The sequence below is a fragment of the Taudactylus pleione genome, unplaced genomic scaffold (assembly GCF_031769625.1).
Source record: "Taudactylus pleione unplaced genomic scaffold, aTauple2 ptg000467l, whole genome shotgun sequence".
Lineage (NCBI taxonomy): Eukaryota > Metazoa > Chordata > Amphibia > Anura > Myobatrachidae > Taudactylus > Taudactylus pleione.
In genome coordinates, this window is record NW_028284869.1 from 348,825 (window position 1) to 366,856 (window position 18,032).

At 33.1% G+C, this 18,032-nt stretch overlaps 13 non-coding genes across 13 annotated transcripts; all 13 read left to right on the forward strand.

Annotated features, from left to right (window-relative positions):
• Positions 1–354: 354 nt before the first annotated feature.
• On the forward strand, positions 355–426 carry TRNAE-UUC (transfer RNA glutamic acid (anticodon UUC)). Its single transcript has one exon. It is a non-coding gene; the product is annotated as a tRNA-Glu (tRNA).
• Positions 427–2,331: 1,905 nt separating this feature from the next.
• TRNAG-UCC (transfer RNA glycine (anticodon UCC)) lies at positions 2,332–2,403 on the forward strand. The gene has a single exon. It is a non-coding gene; the product is annotated as a tRNA-Gly (tRNA).
• Positions 2,404–3,889: 1,486 nt separating this feature from the next.
• Positions 3,890–3,961, forward strand: TRNAG-UCC (transfer RNA glycine (anticodon UCC)). Its single transcript has one exon. It is a non-coding gene; the product is annotated as a tRNA-Gly (tRNA).
• Positions 3,962–5,028: 1,067 nt separating this feature from the next.
• TRNAE-UUC (transfer RNA glutamic acid (anticodon UUC)) lies at positions 5,029–5,100 on the forward strand. The gene has a single exon. It is a non-coding gene; the product is annotated as a tRNA-Glu (tRNA).
• Positions 5,101–7,005: 1,905 nt separating this feature from the next.
• On the forward strand, positions 7,006–7,077 carry TRNAG-UCC (transfer RNA glycine (anticodon UCC)). The gene has a single exon. It is a non-coding gene; the product is annotated as a tRNA-Gly (tRNA).
• A 1,067-nt stretch (positions 7,078–8,144) lies between these two features.
• Positions 8,145–8,216, forward strand: TRNAE-UUC (transfer RNA glutamic acid (anticodon UUC)). Its single transcript has one exon. It is a non-coding gene; the product is annotated as a tRNA-Glu (tRNA).
• Positions 8,217–9,283: 1,067 nt separating this feature from the next.
• TRNAE-UUC (transfer RNA glutamic acid (anticodon UUC)) lies at positions 9,284–9,355 on the forward strand. The gene has a single exon. It is a non-coding gene; the product is annotated as a tRNA-Glu (tRNA).
• Positions 9,356–11,260: 1,905 nt separating this feature from the next.
• Positions 11,261–11,332, forward strand: TRNAE-UUC (transfer RNA glutamic acid (anticodon UUC)). Its single transcript has one exon. It is a non-coding gene; the product is annotated as a tRNA-Glu (tRNA).
• A 1,067-nt stretch (positions 11,333–12,399) lies between these two features.
• TRNAE-UUC (transfer RNA glutamic acid (anticodon UUC)) lies at positions 12,400–12,471 on the forward strand. The gene has a single exon. It is a non-coding gene; the product is annotated as a tRNA-Glu (tRNA).
• A 1,067-nt stretch (positions 12,472–13,538) lies between these two features.
• Positions 13,539–13,610, forward strand: TRNAE-UUC (transfer RNA glutamic acid (anticodon UUC)). Its single transcript has one exon. It is a non-coding gene; the product is annotated as a tRNA-Glu (tRNA).
• A 1,905-nt stretch (positions 13,611–15,515) lies between these two features.
• On the forward strand, positions 15,516–15,587 carry TRNAG-UCC (transfer RNA glycine (anticodon UCC)). The gene has a single exon. It is a non-coding gene; the product is annotated as a tRNA-Gly (tRNA).
• A 1,067-nt stretch (positions 15,588–16,654) lies between these two features.
• On the forward strand, positions 16,655–16,726 carry TRNAE-UUC (transfer RNA glutamic acid (anticodon UUC)). Its single transcript has one exon. It is a non-coding gene; the product is annotated as a tRNA-Glu (tRNA).
• Positions 16,727–17,374: 648 nt separating this feature from the next.
• On the forward strand, positions 17,375–17,446 carry TRNAG-UCC (transfer RNA glycine (anticodon UCC)). The gene has a single exon. It is a non-coding gene; the product is annotated as a tRNA-Gly (tRNA).
• The last annotated feature ends 586 nt before the right edge of the window (positions 17,447–18,032 follow it).

The window sequence follows — 18,032 nt, forward strand, 5'->3', positions numbered from 1 at the left end:
AGAGTCATGGCTTTGTCATTCACAGAATACTAGATTTATGGCATCTTAAAAATATCCAACTCTAAATAGTCTTATGTAAATTAGGCTATTAAATATATTTTCCTATTATCTGCTTTAACATTTGATTCAAATTCTCTTTTCCAAAAGTGCCAAAAAGTGGACTTCAGTGGACATCATGTTTATTTATTCATTTGCATTTTTAACCTAATTTGTGCATTGTATTAATATTTTCCATCATCAAAAGAAGTGCATTGCAGTCAATTAATGGATTAACAGTGTAGAGCATTGAAATCATACAATCAGGTGTTGTGGCTTACAGATTTGACTAACAAATGCCCTTTTGAAAACCAGGAAGCGTTGGTGGTATAGTGGTGAGCATAGCTGCCTTTCAAGCAGTTGACCCGGGTTCGATTCCCGGCCAACGCATAGTTTGTATTCAATTTTTAAGATCATAAACTCCTTAGAGAATTATTCTTGTTTTGAAGGAATTAGGAATACACTGACCAAGAAATGCCCTTTCAAAAAACGGGAAGCTTTGTTGGTATGTGTCGCACTGGCCAAAGCATGATTTTTCTTGTGTATTCTTTTCATTTTTTAAGATCATAAGCTCCTTAGAGAATGTTTCTTGTTTTGAAGAAATCAGGAATACACTGACCAAGAAATGCCCTTTCAACAAATGGGAAGCTTTGTTGGTATGTGTAGCACTTATGGGGTATGGACAGAGTCATGGCTTTGTCATTCACAGAATACTAGATTTATGGCATCTTAAAAATATCCAACTCTGAATAGTCTTATGTAAATTAGGCTATTAAATATATTTTCCTATTATCTGCTTTAACATTTGATTCAAATTCTCTTTTCCAAAAGTGCCAAAAAGTGGACTTCAGTGGACATCATGTTTATTTATTCATTTACATTTTAAACCTATTTTGTGCATTGTATTAATATTTTCCATCATCAAAAGAAGTGCATTGCAGTCAATTACTGGATTAACAGTGTATTCTTTTCATTTTTTAAGATCATAAGCTCCTTACAGAATGTTTCTTGTTTTGAAGAAATCAGGAATACACTGACCAAGAAATGCCCTTTCAACAAATGGGAAGCTTTGTTGGTATGTGTAGCACTTATGGGGTATGGACAGAGTCATGGCTTTGTCATTCACAGAATACTAGATTTATGGCATCTTAAAAATATCCAACTCTGAATAGTCTTATGTAAATTAGGCTATTAAATATATTTTCCTATTATCTGCTTTAACATTTGATTCAAATTCTCTTTTCCAAAAGTGCCAAAAAGTGGACTTCAGTGGACATCATGTTTATTTATTCATTTACATTTTAAACCTATTTTGTGCATTGTATTAATATTTTCCATCATCAAAAGAAGTGCATTGCAGTCAATTACTGGATTAACAGTGTATTCTTTTCATTTTTTAAGATCATAAGCTCCTTAGAGAATGTTTCTTGTTTTGAAGAAATCAGGAATACACTGACCAAGAAATGCCCTTTCAACAAATGGGAAGCTTTCTTGGTATGTGTAGCACTTATGGGGTATGGACAGAGTCATGGCTTTGTCATTCACAGAATACTAGATTTATGGCATCTTAAAAATATCCAACTCTGAATAGTCTTATGTAAATTAGGCTATTAAATATATTTTCCTATTATCTGCTTTAACATTTGATTCAAATTCTCTTTTCCAAAAGTGCCAAAAAGTGGACTTCAGTGGACATCATGTTTATTTATTCATTTATATTTTAAACCTATTTTGTGCATTGTATTAATATTTTCCATCATCAAAAGAAGTGCATTGCAGTCAATTACTGGATTAACAGTGTATTCTTTTCATTTTTTAAGATCATAAGCTCCTTAGAGAATGTTTCTTGTTTTGAAGAAATCAGGAATACACTGACCAAGAAATGCCCTTTCAACAAATGGGAAGCTTTCTTGGTATGTGTAGCACTTATGGGGTATGGACAGAGTCATGGCTTTGTCATTCACAGAATACTAGATTTATGGCATCTTAAAAATATCCAACTCTAAATAGTCTTATGTAAATTAGGCTATTAAATATATTTTCCTATTATCTGCTTTAACATTTGATTCAAATTCTCTTTTCCAAAAGTGCCAAAAAGTGGACTTCAGTGGACATCATGTTTATTTATTCATTTGCATTTTTAACCTAATTTGTGCATTGTATTAATATTTTCCATCATCAAAAGAAGTGCATTGCAGTCAATTAATGGATTAACAGTGTAGAGCATTGAAATCATACAATCAGGTGTTGTGGCTTACAGATTTGACTAACAAATGCCCTTTTGAAAACCAGGAAGCGTTGGTGGTATAGTGGTGAGCATAGCTGCCTTCCAAGCAGTTGACCCGGGTTCGATTCCCGGCCAACGCATAGTTTGTATTCAATTTTTAAGATCATAAACTCCTTAGAGAATTATTCTTGTTTTGAAGGAATTAGGAATACACTGACCAAGAAATGCCCTTTCAAAAAACGGGAAGCTTTGTTGGTATGTGTCGCACTGGCCAAAGCATGATTTTTCTTGTGTATTCTTTTCATTTTTTAAGATCATAAGCTCCTTAGAGAATGTTTCTTGTTTTGAAGAAATCAGGAATACACTGACCAAGAAATGCCCTTTCAACAAATGGGAAGCTTTCTTGGTATGTGTAGCACTTATGGGGTATGGACAGAGTCATGGCTTTGTCATTCACAGAATACTAGATTTATGGCATCTTAAAAATATCCAACTCTGAATAGTCTTATGTAAATTAGGCTATTAAATATATTTTCCTATTATCTGCTTTAACATTTGATTCAAATTCTCTTTTCCAAAAGTGCCAAAAAGTGGACTTCAGTGGACATCATGTTTATTTATTCATTTACATTTTAAACCTATTTTGTGCATTGTATTAATATTTTCCATCATCAAAAGAAGTGCATTGCAGTCAATTACTGGATTAACAGTGTATTCTTTTCATTTTTTAAGATCATAAGCTCCTTAGAGAATGTTTCTTGTTTTGAAGAAATCAGGAATACACTGACCAAGAAATGCCCTTTCAACAAATGGGAAGCTTTCTTGGTATGTGTAGCACTTATGGGGTATGGACAGAGTCATGGCTTTGTCATTCACAGAATACTAGATTTATGGCATCTTAAAAATATCCAACTCTAAATAGTCTTATGTAAATTAGGCTATTAAATATATTTTCCTATTATCTGCTTTAACATTTGATTCAAATTCTCTTTTCCAAAAGTGCCAAAAAGTGGACTTCAGTGGACATCATGTTTATTTATTCATTTGCATTTTTAACCTAATTTGTGCATTGTATTAATATTTTCCATCATCAAAAGAAGTGCATTGCAGTCAATTACTGGATTAACAGTGTATTCTTTTCATTTTTTAAGATCATAAGCTCCTTAGAGAATGTTTCTTGTTTTGAAGAAATCAGGAATACACTGACCAAGAAATGCCCTTTCAACAAATGGGAAGCTTTCTTGGTATGTGTAGCACTTATGGGGTATGGACAGAGTCATGGCTTTGTCATTCACAGAATACTAGATTTATGGCATCTTAAAAATATCCAACTCTAAATAGTCTTATGTAAATTAGGCTATTAAATATATTTTCCTATTATCTGCTTTAACATTTGATTCAAATTCTCTTTTCCAAAAGTGCCAAAAAGTGGACTTCAGTGGACATCATGTTTATTTATTCATTTGCATTTTTAACCTAATTTGTGCATTGTATTAATATTTTCCATCATCAAAAGAAGTGCATTGCAGTCAATTAATGGATTAACAGTGTAGAGCATTGAAATCATACAATCAGGTGTTGTGGCTTACAGATTTGACTAACAAATGCCCTTTTGAAAACCAGGAAGCGTTGGTGGTATAGTGGTGAGCATAGCTGCCTTCCAAGCAGTTGACCCGGGTTCGATTCCCGGCCAACGCATAGTTTGTATTCAATTTTTAAGATCATAAACTCCTTAGAGAATTATTCTTGTTTTGAAGGAATTAGGAATACACTGACCAAGAAATGCCCTTTCAAAAAACGGGAAGCTTTGTTGGTATGTGTCGCACTGGCCAAAGCATGATTTTTCTTGTGTATTCTTTTCATTTTTTAAGATCATAAGCTCCTTAGAGAATGTTTCTTGTTTTGAAGAAATCAGGAATACACTGACCAAGAAATGCCCTTTCAACAAATGGGAAGCTTTCTTGGTATGTGTAGCACTTATGGGGTATGGACAGAGTCATGGCTTTGTCATTCACAGAATACTAGATTTATGGCATCTTAAAAATATCCAACTCTGAATAGTCTTATGTAAATTAGGCTATTAAATATATTTTCCTATTATCTGCTTTAACATTTGATTCAAATTCTCTTTTCCAAAAGTGCCAAAAAGTGGACTTCAGTGGACATCATGTTTATTTATTCATTTACATTTTAAACCTATTTTGTGCATTGTATTAATATTTTCCATCATCAAAAGAAGTGCATTGCAGTCAATTACTGGATTAACAGTGTATTCTTTTCATTTTTTAAGATCATAAGCTCCTTAGAGAATGTTTCTTGTTTTGAAGAAATCAGGAATACACTGACCAAGAAATGCCCTTTCAACAAATGGGAAGCTTTCTTGGTATGTGTAGCACTTATGGGGTATGGACAGAGTCATGGCTTTGTCATTCACAGAATACTAGATTTATGGCATCTTAAAAATATCCAACTCTAAATAGTCTTATGTAAATTAGGCTATTAAATATATTTTCCTATTATCTGCTTTAACATTTGATTCAAATTCTCTTTTCCAAAAGTGCCAAAAAGTGGACTTCAGTGGACATCATGTTTATTTATTCATTTGCATTTTTAACCTAATTTGTGCATTGTATTAATATTTTCCATCATCAAAAGAAGTGCATTGCAGTCAATTAATGGATTAACAGTGTAGAGCATTGAAATCATACAATCAGGTGTTGTGGCTTACAGATTTGACTAACAAATGCCCTTTTGAAAACCAGGAAGCGTTGGTGGTATAGTGGTGAGCATAGCTGCCTTTCAAGCAGTTGACCCGGGATCGATTCCCGGCCAACGCATAGTTTGTATTCAATTTTTAAGATCATAAACTCCTTAGAGAATTATTCTTGTTTTGAAGGAATTAGGAATACACTGACCAAGAAATGCCCTTTCAAAAAACGGGAAGCTTTGTTGGTATGTGTCGCACTGGCCAAAGCATGATTTTTCTTGTGTATTCTTTTCATTTTTTAAGATCATAAGCTCCTTAGAGAATGTTTCTTGTTTTGAAGAAATCAGGAATACACTGACCAAGAAATGCCCTTTCAACAAATGGGAAGCTTTCTTGGTATGTGTAGCACTTATGGGGTATGGACAGAGTCATGGCTTTGTCATTCACAGAATACTAGATTTATGGCATCTTAAAAATATCCAACTCTAAATAGTCTTATGTAAATTAGGCTATTAAATATATTTTCCTATTATCTGCTTTAACATTTGATTCAAATTCTCTTTTCCAAAAGTGCCAAAAAGTGGACTTCAGTGGACATCATGTTTATTTATTCATTTACATTTTAAACCTATTTTGTGCATTGTATTAATATTTTCCATCATCAAAAGAAGTGCATTGCAGTCAATTACTGGATTAACAGTGTATTCTTTTCATTTTTTAAGATCATAAGCTCCTTACAGAATGTTTCTTGTTTTGAAGAAATCAGGAATACACTGACCAAGAAATGCCCTTTCAACAAATGGGAAGCTTTGTTGGTATGTGTAGCACTTATGGGGTATGGACAGAGTCATGGCTTTGTCATTCACAGAATACTAGATTTATGGCATCTTAAAAATATCCAACTCTGAATAGTCTTATGTAAATTAGGCTATTAAATATATTTTCCTATTATCTGCTTTAACATTTGATTCAAATTCTCTTTTCCAAAAGTGCCAAAAAGTGGACTTCAGTGGACATCATGTTTATTTATTCATTTACATTTTAAACCTATTTTGTGCATTGTATTAATATTTTCCATCATCAAAAGAAGTGCATTGCAGTCAATTACTGGATTAACAGTGTATTCTTTTCATTTTTTAAGATCATAAGCTCCTTAGAGAATGTTTCTTGTTTTGAAGAAATCAGGAATACACTGACCAAGAAATGCCCTTTCAACAAATGGGAAGCTTTCTTGGTATGTGTAGCACTTATGGGGTATGGACAGAGTCATGGCTTTGTCATTCACAGAATACTAGATTTATGGCATCTTAAAAATATCCAACTCTGAATAGTCTTATGTAAATTAGGCTATTAAATATATTTTCCTATTATCTGCTTTAACATTTGATTCAAATTCTCTTTTCCAAAAGTGCCAAAAAGTGGACTTCAGTGGACATCATGTTTATTTATTCATTTATATTTTAAACCTATTTTGTGCATTGTATTAATATTTTCCATCATCAAAAGAAGTGCATTGCAGTCAATTACTGGATTAACAGTGTATTCTTTTCATTTTTTAAGATCATAAGCTCCTTAGAGAATGTTTCTTGTTTTGAAGAAATCAGGAATACACTGACCAAGAAATGCCCTTTCAACAAATGGGAAGCTTTCTTGGTATGTGTAGCACTTATGGGGTATGGACAGAGTCATGGCTTTGTCATTCACAGAATACTAGATTTATGGCATCTTAAAAATATCCAACTCTAAATAGTCTTATGTAAATTAGGCTATTAAATATATTTTCCTATTATCTGCTTTAACATTTGATTCAAATTCTCTTTTCCAAAAGTGCCAAAAAGTGGACTTCAGTGGACATCATGTTTATTTATTCATTTGCATTTTTAACCTAATTTGTGCATTGTATTAATATTTTCCATCATCAAAAGAAGTGCATTGCAGTCAATTAATGGATTAACAGTGTAGAGCATTGAAATCATACAATCAGGTGTTGTGGCTTACAGATTTGACTAACAAATGCCCTTTTGAAAACCAGGAAGCGTTGGTGGTATAGTGGTGAGCATAGCTGCCTTCCAAGCAGTTGACCCGGGTTCGATTCCCGGCCAACGCATAGTTTGTATTCAATTTTTAAGATCATAAACTCCTTAGAGAATTATTCTTGTTTTGAAGGAATTAGGAATACACTGACCAAGAAATGCCCTTTCAAAAAACGGGAAGCTTTGTTGGTATGTGTCGCACTGGCCAAAGCATGATTTTTCTTGTGTATTCTTTTCATTTTTTAAGATCATAAGCTCCTTAGAGAATGTTTCTTGTTTTGAAGAAATCAGGAATACACTGACCAAGAAATGCCCTTTCAACAAATGGGAAGCTTTCTTGGTATGTGTAGCACTTATGGGGTATGGACAGAGTCATGGCTTTGTCATTCACAGAATACTAGATTTATGGCATCTTAAAAATATCCAACTCTGAATAGTCTTATGTAAATTAGGCTATTAAATATATTTTCCTATTATCTGCTTTAACATTTGATTCAAATTCTCTTTTCCAAAAGTGCCAAAAAGTGGACTTCAGTGGACATCATGTTTATTTATTCATTTACATTTTAAACCTATTTTGTGCATTGTATTAATATTTTCCATCATCAAAAGAAGTGCATTGCAGTCAATTACTGGATTAACAGTGTATTCTTTTCATTTTTTAAGATCATAAGCTCCTTAGAGAATGTTTCTTGTTTTGAAGAAATCAGGAATACACTGACCAAGAAATGCCCTTTCAACAAATGGGAAGCTTTCTTGGTATGTGTAGCACTTATGGGGTATGGACAGAGTCATGGCTTTGTCATTCACAGAATACTAGATTTATGGCATCTTAAAAATATCCAACTCTAAATAGTCTTATGTAAATTAGGCTATTAAATATATTTTCCTATTATCTGCTTTAACATTTGATTCAAATTCTCTTTTCCAAAAGTGCCAAAAAGTGGACTTCAGTGGACATCATGTTTATTTATTCATTTGCATTTTTAACCTAATTTGTGCATTGTATTAATATTTTCCATCATCAAAAGAAGTGCATTGCAGTCAATTAATGGATTAACAGTGTAGAGCATTGAAATCATACAATCAGGTGTTGTGGCTTACAGATTTGACTAACAAATGCCCTTTTGAAAACCAGGAAGCGTTGGTGGTATAGTGGTGAGCATAGCTGCCTTTCAAGCAGTTGACCCGGGTTCGATTCCCGGCCAACGCATAGTTTGTATTCAATTTTTAAGATCATAAACTCCTTAGAGAATTATTCTTGTTTTGAAGGAATTAGGAATACACTGACCAAGAAATGCCCTTTCAAAAAACGGGAAGCTTTGTTGGTATGTGTCGCACTGGCCAAAGCATGATTTTTCTTGTGTATTCTTTTCATTTTTTAAGATCATAAGCTCCTTAGAGAATGTTTCTTGTTTTGAAGAAATCAGGAATACACTGACCAAGAAATGCCCTTTCAACAAATGGGAAGCTTTCTTGGTATGTGTAGCACTTATGGGGTATGGACAGAGTCATGGCTTTGTCATTCACAGAATACTAGATTTATGGCATCTTAAAAATATCCAACTCTGAATAGTCTTATGTAAATTAGGCTATTAAATATATTTTCCTATTATCTGCTTTAACATTTGATTCAAATTCTCTTTTCCAAAAGTGCCAAAAAGTGGACTTCAGTGGACATCATGTTTATTTATTCATTTACATTTTAAACCTATTTTGTGCATTGTATTAATATTTTCCATCATCAAAAGAAGTGCATTGCAGTCAATTACTGGATTAACAGTGTATTCTTTTCATTTTTTAAGATCATAAGCTCCTTAGAGAATGTTTCTTGTTTTGAAGAAATCAGGAATACACTGACCAAGAAATGCCCTTTCAACAAATGGGAAGCTTTCTTGGTATGTGTAGCACTTATGGGGTATGGACAGAGTCATGGCTTTGTCATTCACAGAATACTAGATTTATGGCATCTTAAAAATATCCAACTCTAAATAGTCTTATGTAAATTAGGCTATTAAATATATTTTCCTATTATCTGCTTTAACATTTGATTCAAATTCTCTTTTCCAAAAGTGCCAAAAAGTGGACTTCAGTGGACATCATGTTTATTTATTCATTTGCATTTTTAACCTAATTTGTGCATTGTATTAATATTTTCCATCATCAAAAGAAGTGCATTGCAGTCAATTAATGGATTAACAGTGTAGAGCATTGAAATCATACAATCAGGTGTTGTGGCTTACAGATTTGACTAACAAATGCCCTTTTGAAAACCAGGAAGCGTTGGTGGTATAGTGGTGAGCATAGCTGCCTTTCAAGCAGTTGACCCGGGATCGATTCCCGGCCAACGCATAGTTTGTATTCAATTTTTAAGATCATAAACTCCTTAGAGAATTATTCTTGTTTTGAAGGAATTAGGAATACACTGACCAAGAAATGCCCTTTCAAAAAACGGGAAGCTTTGTTGGTATGTGTCGCACTGGCCAAAGCATGATTTTTCTTGTGTATTCTTTTCATTTTTTAAGATCATAAGCTCCTTAGAGAATGTTTCTTGTTTTGAAGAAATCAGGAATACACTGACCAAGAAATGCCCTTTCAACAAATGGGAAGCTTTCTTGGTATGTGTAGCACTTATGGGGTATGGACAGAGTCATGGCTTTGTCATTCACAGAATACTAGATTTATGGCATCTTAAAAATATCCAACTCTAAATAGTCTTATGTAAATTAGGCTATTAAATATATTTTCCTATTATCTGCTTTAACATTTGATTCAAATTCTCTTTTCCAAAAGTGCCAAAAAGTGGACTTCAGTGGACATCATGTTTATTTATTCATTTACATTTTAAACCTATTTTGTGCATTGTATTAATATTTTCCATCATCAAAAGAAGTGCATTGCAGTCAATTACTGGATTAACAGTGTATTCTTTTCATTTTTTAAGATCATAAGCTCCTTACAGAATGTTTCTTGTTTTGAAGAAATCAGGAATACACTGACCAAGAAATGCCCTTTCAACAAATGGGAAGCTTTGTTGGTATGTGTAGCACTTATGGGGTATGGACAGAGTCATGGCTTTGTCATTCACAGAATACTAGATTTATGGCATCTTAAAAATATCCAACTCTGAATAGTCTTATGTAAATTAGGCTATTAAATATATTTTCCTATTATCTGCTTTAACATTTGATTCAAATTCTCTTTTCCAAAAGTGCCAAAAAGTGGACTTCAGTGGACATCATGTTTATTTATTCATTTACATTTTAAACCTATTTTGTGCATTGTATTAATATTTTCCATCATCAAAAGAAGTGCATTGCAGTCAATTACTGGATTAACAGTGTATTCTTTTCATTTTTTAAGATCATAAGCTCCTTAGAGAATGTTTCTTGTTTTGAAGAAATCAGGAATACACTGACCAAGAAATGCCCTTTCAACAAATGGGAAGCTTTCTTGGTATGTGTAGCACTTATGGGGTATGGACAGAGTCATGGCTTTGTCATTCACAGAATACTAGATTTATGGCATCTTAAAAATATCCAACTCTGAATAGTCTTATGTAAATTAGGCTATTAAATATATTTTCCTATTATCTGCTTTAACATTTGATTCAAATTCTCTTTTCCAAAAGTGCCAAAAAGTGGACTTCAGTGGACATCATGTTTATTTATTCATTTATATTTTAAACCTATTTTGTGCATTGTATTAATATTTTCCATCATCAAAAGAAGTGCATTGCAGTCAATTACTGGATTAACAGTGTATTCTTTTCATTTTTTAAGATCATAAGCTCCTTAGAGAATGTTTCTTGTTTTGAAGAAATCAGGAATACACTGACCAAGAAATGCCCTTTCAACAAATGGGAAGCTTTCTTGGTATGTGTAGCACTTATGGGGTATGGACAGAGTCATGGCTTTGTCATTCACAGAATACTAGATTTATGGCATCTTAAAAATATCCAACTCTAAATAGTCTTATGTAAATTAGGCTATTAAATATATTTTCCTATTATCTGCTTTAACATTTGATTCAAATTCTCTTTTCCAAAAGTGCCAAAAAGTGGACTTCAGTGGACATCATGTTTATTTATTCATTTGCATTTTTAACCTAATTTGTGCATTGTATTAATATTTTCCATCATCAAAAGAAGTGCATTGCAGTCAATTAATGGATTAACAGTGTAGAGCATTGAAATCATACAATCAGGTGTTGTGGCTTACAGATTTGACTAACAAATGCCCTTTTGAAAACCAGGAAGCGTTGGTGGTATAGTGGTGAGCATAGCTGCCTTTCAAGCAGTTGACCCGGGTTCGATTCCCGGCCAACGCATAGTTTGTATTCAATTTTTAAGATCATAAACTCCTTAGAGAATTATTCTTGTTTTGAAGGAATTAGGAATACACTGACCAAGAAATGCCCTTTCAAAAAACGGGAAGCTTTGTTGGTATGTGTCGCACTGGCCAAAGCATGATTTTTCTTGTGTATTCTTTTCATTTTTTAAGATCATAAGCTCCTTAGAGAATGTTTCTTGTTTTGAAGAAATCAGGAATACACTGACCAAGAAATGCCCTTTCAACAAATGGGAAGCTTTCTTGGTATGTGTAGCACTTATGGGGTATGGACAGAGTCATGGCTTTGTCATTCACAGAATACTAGATTTATGGCATCTTAAAAATATCCAACTCTGAATAGTCTTATGTAAATTAGGCTATTAAATATATTTTCCTATTATCTGCTTTAACATTTGATTCAAATTCTCTTTTCCAAAAGTGCCAAAAAGTGGACTTCAGTGGACATCATGTTTATTTATTCATTTACATTTTAAACCTATTTTGTGCATTGTATTAATATTTTCCATCATCAAAAGAAGTGCATTGCAGTCAATTACTGGATTAACAGTGTATTCTTTTCATTTTTTAAGATCATAAGCTCCTTAGAGAATGTTTCTTGTTTTGAAGAAATCAGGAATACACTGACCAAGAAATGCCCTTTCAACAAATGGGAAGCTTTCTTGGTATGTGTAGCACTTATGGGGTATGGACAGAGTCATGGCTTTGTCATTCACAGAATACTAGATTTATGGCATCTTAAAAATATCCAACTCTAAATAGTCTTATGTAAATTAGGCTATTAAATATATTTTCCTATTATCTGCTTTAACATTTGATTCAAATTCTCTTTTCCAAAAGTGCCAAAAAGTGGACTTCAGTGGACATCATGTTTATTTATTCATTTGCATTTTTAACCTAATTTGTGCATTGTATTAATATTTTCCATCATCAAAAGAAGTGCATTGCAGTCAATTAATGGATTAACAGTGTAGAGCATTGAAATCATACAATCAGGTGTTGTGGCTTACAGATTTGACTAACAAATGCCCTTTTGAAAACCAGGAAGCGTTGGTGGTATAGTGGTGAGCATAGCTGCCTTTCAAGCAGTTGACCCGGGTTCGATTCCCGGCCAACGCATAGTTTGTATTCAATTTTTAAGATCATAAACTCCTTAGAGAATTATTCTTGTTTTGAAGGAATTAGGAATACACTGACCAAGAAATGCCCTTTCAAAAAACGGGAAGCTTTGTTGGTATGTGTCGCACTGGCCAAAGCATGATTTTTCTTGTGTATTCTTTTCATTTTTTAAGATCATAAGCTCCTTAGAGAATGTTTCTTGTTTTGAAGAAATCAGGAATACACTGACCAAGAAATGCCCTTTCAACAAATGGGAAGCTTTCTTGGTATGTGTAGCACTTATGGGGTATGGACAGAGTCATGGCTTTGTCATTCACAGAATACTAGATTTATGGCATCTTAAAAATATCCAACTCTGAATAGTCTTATGTAAATTAGGCTATTAAATATATTTTCCTATTATCTGCTTTAACATTTGATTCAAATTCTCTTTTCCAAAAGTGCCAAAAAGTGGACTTCAGTGGACATCATGTTTATTTATTCATTTACATTTTAAACCTATTTTGTGCATTGTATTAATATTTTCCATCATCAAAAGAAGTGCATTGCAGTCAATTACTGGATTAACAGTGTATTCTTTTCATTTTTTAAGATCATAAGCTCCTTAGAGAATGTTTCTTGTTTTGAAGAAATCAGGAATACACTGACCAAGAAATGCCCTTTCAACAAATGGGAAGCTTTCTTGGTATGTGTAGCACTTATGGGGTATGGACAGAGTCATGGCTTTGTCATTCACAGAATACTAGATTTATGGCATCTTAAAAATATCCAACTCTAAATAGTCTTATGTAAATTAGGCTATTAAATATATTTTCCTATTATCTGCTTTAACATTTGATTCAAATTCTCTTTTCCAAAAGTGCCAAAAAGTGGACTTCAGTGGACATCATGTTTATTTATTCATTTGCATTTTTAACCTAATTTGTGCATTGTATTAATATTTTCCATCATCAAAAGAAGTGCATTGCAGTCAATTAATGGATTAACAGTGTAGAGCATTGAAATCATACAATCAGGTGTTGTGGCTTACAGATTTGACTAACAAATGCCCTTTTGAAAACCAGGAAGCGTTGGTGGTATAGTGGTGAGCATAGCTGCCTTTCAAGCAGTTGACCCGGGTTCAATTCCCGGCCAACGCATAGTTTGTATTCAATTTTTAAGATCATAAACTCCTTAGAGAATTATTCTTGTTTTGAAGGAATTAGGAATACACTGACCAAGAAATGCCCTTTCAAAAAACGGGAAGCTTTGTTGGTATGTGTCGCACTGGCCAAAGCATGATTTTTCTTGTGTATTCTTTTCATTTTTTAAGATCATAAGCTCCTTAGAGAATGTTTCTTGTTTTGAAGAAATCAGGAATACACTGACCAAGAAATGCCCTTTCAACAAATGGGAAGCTTTCTTGGTATGTGTAGCACTTATGGGGTATGGACAGAGTCATGGCTTTGTCATTCACAGAATACTAGATTTATGGCATCTTAAAAATATCCAACTCTAAATAGTCTTATGTAAATTAGGCTATTAAATATATTTTCCTATTATCTGCTTTAACATTTGATTCAAATTCTCTTTTCCAAAAGTGCCAAAAAGTGGACTTCAGTGGACATCATGTTTATTTATTCATTTACATTTTAAACCTATTTTGTGCATTGTATTAATATTTTCCATCATCAAAAGAATTGCATTGCAGTCAATTACTGGATTAACAGTGTATTCTTTTCATTTTTTAAGATCATAAGCTCCTTACAGAATGTTTCTTGTTTTGAAGAAATCAGGAATACACTGACCAAGAAATGCCCTTTCAACAAATGGGAAGCTTTGTTGGTATGTGTAGCACTTATGGGGTATGGACAGAGTCATGGCTTTGTCATTCACAGAATACTAGATTTATGGCATCTTAAAAATATCCAACTCTGAATAGTCTTATGTAAATTAGGCTATTAAATATATTTTCCTATTATCTGCTTTAACATTTGATTCAAATTCTCTTTTCCAAAAGTGCCAAAAAGTGGACTTCAGTGGACATCATGTTTATTTATTCATTTACATTTTAAACCTATTTTGTGCATTGTATTAATATTTTCCATCATCAAAAGAAGTGCATTGCAGTCAATTACTGGATTAACAGTGTATTCTTTTCATTTTTTAAGATCATAAGCTCCTTAGAGAATGTTTCTTGTTTTGAAGAAATCAGGAATACACTGACCAAGAAATGCCCTTTCAACAAATGGGAAGCTTTCTTGGTATGTGTAGCACTTATGGGGTATGGACAGAGTCATGGCTTTGTCATTCACAGAATACTAGATTTATGGCATCTTAAAAATATCCAACTCTGAATAGTCTTATGTAAATTAGGCTATTAAATATATTTTCCTATTATCTGCTTTAACATTTGATTCAAATTCTCTTTTCCAAAAGTGCCAAAAAGTGGACTTCAGTGGACATCATGTTTATTTATTCATTTATATTTTAAACCTATTTTGTGCATTGTATTAATATTTTCCATCATCAAAAGAAGTGCATTGCAGTCAATTACTGGATTAACAGTGTATTCTTTTCATTTTTTAAGATCATAAGCTCCTTAGAGAATGTTTCTTGTTTTGAAGAAATCAGGAATACACTGACCAAGAAATGCCCTTTCAACAAATGGGAAGCTTTCTTGGTATGTGTAGCACTTATGGGGTATGGACAGAGTCATGGCTTTGTCATTCACAGAATACTAGATTTATGGCATCTTAAAAATATCCAACTCTAAATAGTCTTATGTAAATTAGGCTATTAAATATATTTTCCTATTATCTGCTTTAACATTTGATTCAAATTCTCTTTTCCAAAAGTGCCAAAAAGTGGACTTCAGTGGACATCATGTTTATTTATTCATTTGCATTTTTAACCTAATTTGTGCATTGTATTAATATTTTCCATCATCAAAAGAAGTGCATTGCAGTCAATTAATGGATTAACAGTGTAGAGCATTGAAATCATACAATCAGGTGTTGTGGCTTACAGATTTGACTAACAAATGCCCTTTTGAAAACCAGGAAGCGTTGGTGGTATAGTGGTGAGCATAGCTGCCTTCCAAGCAGTTGACCCGGGTTCGATTCCCGGCCAACGCATAGTTTGTATTCAATTTTTAAGATCATAAACTCCTTAGAGAATTATTCTTGTTTTGAAGGAATTAGGAATACACTGACCAAGAAATGCCCTTTCAAAAAACGGGAAGCTTTGTTGGTATGTGTCGCACTGGCCAAAGCATGATTTTTCTTGTGTATTCTTTTCATTTTTTAAGATCATAAGCTCCTTAGAGAATGTTTCTTGTTTTGAAGAAATCAGGAATACACTGACCAAGAAATGCCCTTTCAACAAATGGGAAGCTTTCTTGGTATGTGTAGCACTTATGGGGTATGGACAGAGTCATGGCTTTGTCATTCACAGAATACTAGATTTATGGCATCTTAAAAATATCCAACTCTGAATAGTCTTATGTAAATTAGGCTATTAAATATATTTTCCTATTATCTGCTTTAACATTTGATTCAAATTCTCTTTTCCAAAAGTGCCAAAAAGTGGACTTCAGTGGACATCATGTTTATTTATTCATTTACATTTTAAACCTATTTTGTGCATTGTATTAATATTTTCCATCATCAAAAGAAGTGCATTGCAGTCAATTACTGGATTAACAGTGTATTCTTTTCATTTTTTAAGATCATAAGCTCCTTAGAGAATGTTTCTTGTTTTGAAGAAATCAGGAATACACTGACCAAGAAATGCCCTTTCAACAAATGGGAAGCTTTCTTGGTATGTGTAGCACTTATGGGGTATGGACAGAGTCATGGCTTTGTCATTCACAGAATACTAGATTTATGGCATCTTAAAAATATCCAACTCTAAATAGTCTTATGTAAATTAGGCTATTAAATATATTTTCCTATTATCTGCTTTAACATTTGATTCAAATTCTCTTTTCCAAAAGTGCCAAAAAGTGGACTTCAGTGGACATCATGTTTATTTATTCATTTGCATTTTTAACCTAATTTGTGCATTGTATTAATATTTTCCATCATCAAAAGAAGTGCATTGCAGTCAATTAATGGATTAACAGTGTAGAGCATTGAAATCATACAATCAGGTGTTGTGGCTTACAGATTTGACTAACAAATGCCCTTTTGAAAACCAGGAAGCGTTGGTGGTATAGTGGTGAGCATAGCTGCCTTTCAAGCAGTTGACCCGGGTTCGATTCCCGGCCAACGCATAGTTTGTATTCAATTTTTAAGATCATAAACTCCTTAGAGAATTATTCTTGTTTTGAAGGAATTAGGAATACACTGACCAAGAAATGCCCTTTCAAAAAACGGGAAGCTTTGTTGGTATGTGTCGCACTGGCCAAAGCATGATTTTTCTTGTGTATTCTTTTCATTTTTTAAGATCATAAGCTCCTTAGAGAATGTTTCTTGTTTTGAAGAAATCAGGAATACACTGACCAAGAAATGCCCTTTCAACAAATGGGAAGCTTTCTTGGTATGTGTAGCACTTATGGGGTATGGACAGAGTCATGGCTTTGTCATTCACAGAATACTAGATTTATGGCATCTTAAAAATATCCAACTCTAAATAGTCTTATGTAAATTAGGCTATTAAATATATTTTCCTATTATCTGCTTTAACATTTGATTCAAATTCTCTTTTCCAAAAGTGCCAAAAAGTGGACTTCAGTGGACATCATGTTTATTTATTCATTTGCATTTTTAACCTAATTTGTGCATTGTATTAATATTTTCCATCATCAAAAGAAGTGCATTGCAGTCATTTAATGGATTAACAGTGTAGAGCATTGAAATCATACAATCAGGTGTTGTGGCTTACAGATTTGACTAACAAATGCCCTTTTGAAAACCAGGAAGCGTTGGTGGTATAGTGGTGAGCATAGCTGCCTTCCAAGCAGTTGACCCGGGTTCGATTCCCAGCCAACGCATAGTTTGTATTCAATTTTTAAGATCATTAACTCCTTAGAGAATTATTCTTGTTTTGAAGGAATTAGGAATACACTGACCAAGAAATGCCCTTTCAAAAAACGGGAAGCTTTGTTGGTATGTGTCGCACTGGCCAAAGCATGATTTTTCTTGTGTATTCTTTTCATTTTTTAAGATCATAAGCTCCTTAGAGAATGTTTCTTGTTTTGAAGAAATCAGGAATACACTGACCAAGAAATGCCCTTTCAACAAATGGGAAGCTTTCTTGGTATGTGTAGCACTTATGGGGTATGGACAGAGTCATGGCTTTGTCATTCACAGAATACTAGATTTATGGCATCTTAAAAATATCCAACTCTGAATAGTCTTATGTAAATTAGGCTATTAAATATATTTTCCTATTATCTGCTTTAACATTTGATTCAAATTCTCTTTTCCAAAAGTGCCAAAAAGTGGACTTCAGTGGACATCATGTTTATTTATTCATTTACATTTTAAACCTATTTTGTGCATTGTATTAATATTTTCCATCATCAAAAGAAGTGCATTGCAGTCAATTACTGGATTAACAGTGTATTCTTTTCATTT